The sequence below is a fragment of the Mugil cephalus genome, chromosome 1 (genome assembly GCF_022458985.1).
Source record: "Mugil cephalus isolate CIBA_MC_2020 chromosome 1, CIBA_Mcephalus_1.1, whole genome shotgun sequence".
Taxonomy (NCBI): Eukaryota; Metazoa; Chordata; class Actinopteri; order Mugiliformes; family Mugilidae; genus Mugil; species Mugil cephalus.
The window spans coordinates 40642921-40645460 of NC_061770.1; the positions used below are offsets into that span (position 1 = coordinate 40642921).

The window sequence follows — 2540 nt, forward strand, 5'->3', positions numbered from 1 at the left end:
TGCTGCAAATACCGAAACCCGAGCCAAGAATTTCCTTGAATGTACTTTGAACTTTGAATTTAACGCCGAGAGAAAATGTTTTTTTTTTTTTTTTTTTTTAAATAAAAGTTTCAGAGTTTTATGCAAAAGGCTTTTGGCCTGAAACCATTTTAATGATTTTTCCTTCTCACTTGGTTGCAGGTGAAGGCCTTTGATTCTCGTCATGTCACGCCTCCAATAGCGCAGCCACCAATAACAGCCTCTTTCACCCTCTCCCCCTCTCACACACACACACACACACACACACACATACATGTATACACACACACACACACACACACATACTTCTGGCTGCTCCAGGTGCCAGGGTGTGAAGGGATCAGCCAATCCCAGCACTCGTCTGAAGCTGGATGGTGGCCATCGTGTTATTAAAAGCTACGGGTGAGCTTTGCTTCTCGCCTTTTCCTCTGCACACCAAACAATTTATGGAAAAAAAATAAATAAATAAATAAAATAACTTATGAAACAAAACAGCACTGGGAAGCGTGGAAGCTATCCCAGAGGGGGGAGGAGGAAAAAAAATAAATAAATTTGAGTTTTTTGTTAGTCGCCTAATAAACCAAAACACCGAACTGAATCACTCTTACCATCCATTTGCATGAGCTGATAAGGAATCAATTTATGGGTCATCATTACATGACCGACGTCTCCGTCTCGCTGCTCTCTGCGTCCAGCGATAATCTTCAGCGATATTATTTCCACAAACAACATTATCAGACGGAGCCGCGCTATCTCCTCACTCAGGACTACTGGGAAAGCTGAAGTGCCTTTGATGAGATGAGATCACATTTTTAGAGGGAGCTGCCTTCTCTTTGCCCGTAGCCAAAAGCAGCCTAATTGTGTTTTGTCCCATATGTGAATTATTATTAACGACGATTCATTTACTACACTTCCTTTGCCAATTTCCTAAATTAAAAAAATACCATGTTGAGATTTACAGCCACCGCCCCCCCCCCCCCCCCCCCCCCTCACCCCCGTTTTCAGCACCGGCTTCCAGCGTCGCCATGGCAACTTCCAATCAGCAAGGATGGTAGAGCCTGCCGGCCGTGCGTTTGGCGCGAGGCTCTGAGAGGCGCAGGTGGAGCACATATGGAACAATGGCCTAGTGGAGGAGAAAAAAAAAAAAGAAACACCCTGCCCGCCTGTATGTGCCAGCAGTGCCCATTTTAATCCCACCGTTACCTTCTAGTGCTCTCTGATGGAGACGTTCTGCCGCAATCAGAGCCTCAGACTGGTGCTGGGTTCATGCCAGACTTCATTGACAAAGCCGGACCTGGTGTGCTTCTAAAAAAAAACAACAAAAAAACAAAAAAAAAAAACGTCTTCAAAAGTCGAGGATCCGCAGCCTATTGATTATTATTTTTTTTTTTTGTAACTCATCCTTCTTCGCTGAAACATCCGCGACCTTGGCTGATCTTGATTTTTCCTCCAGATTCCACACACATCGCGATGCTGCTGGCTAATCTCCACCTTAATATATGTTTTAGTGTACGTTGGTGCATTCGTGGCCGTACATACATCGATTGTTAATGACTTTTGTGCCTCATATGGCTAGTAATTGGGGTAGTAATGTTATGGAAATCACTAACATGTGCAGTAAATAAATCAATCATCCAAGGGGCCTTATCTATCACTGCACATTTAAGCAGTCAGCTCCTATGTAGGTTAATTAAAGCACAATGGCCGAGGAGAGGACCTGGCACCCGTCCTGCTTATGTTTAAGCCTTCTCTAGGCCCGCTGGGCTGGAGCTTGCTACAGCCAGATGAAATTTGCCCATTTTATCCTCCCCCCATCCCAGCTGAATACATAAATCATCTGTAAGGGCCTCCGCTCCGACCCGAAATTCCACGAACAATGGCGTTTGTCCGCACATGCCACACATAATTCCTGGATACTCTTCAAAGCAGAAATCGTGTTTCTTTACACTTATCTAGGGCCATATAGCGCAGATTTCTGTGAGTCACTTCATCTGCTTTCGGAACAAATCAATTAAGATGCCGCGCCGCATCCAGCAGGGGTACTGGGTAAAAGTCTGTTACCACTGATTTGCTTTAATGTTTGGTCTGAGCCCTGAGATAAGAGTGAATGGCATCGGTGTGCAGGGGAAGGCTGGGCGGGTAAAAGACGTGTCAAAGTTCAAGCAAAGGTTTTACAGTTTTTAATGCTCCGGCATGCTGCGAGGACGTGAATACTTTTGTGAAAAAGGGGAAGTGCAAGCAATTGCAATTTGAAATACAGTGATCACATCACAGGTACATATACCAATAACACTTGGATCAACATTTAGCAATTTTCTGTCTTACCAGGGGTTGACGTCAACTTCTTCTCTCAGAGGTCGTTACCTTCCAAGCAATGTTTAGCAGGTTGCAGACAAGCTAATGTTAGCGGTGGTTAGAACCTCTGAGCTATCGGCTAGCAGTCTAGCTGGTTAGCTAGTTTCAGTATAAAACTGAAAACATTCCAACAAGTGCATTTAAAGTTTAGACATTAGCCAATGTTA

General features: G+C 44.3%; 1 long non-coding RNA gene across 2 annotated transcripts; it reads right to left on the reverse strand.

Moving 5' to 3' along the window:
• Nucleotides 1-335: 335 nt before the first annotated feature.
• On the reverse strand, nucleotides 336-1324 carry LOC124996286. 2 transcript variants are annotated; one of them, XR_007110827.1, is made up of 4 exons: nucleotides 1222-1324; nucleotides 1012-1141; nucleotides 627-806; nucleotides 336-531 (listed from the first exon to the last, which is right to left on the reverse strand). It is a non-coding gene; the product is annotated as an uncharacterized LOC124996286 (long non-coding RNA). The 2 variants fall into 2 exon arrangements; XR_007110826.1 differs by having other exon boundaries at nucleotides 336-806.
• Between the last annotated feature and the right edge of the window lie 1216 nt (nucleotides 1325-2540).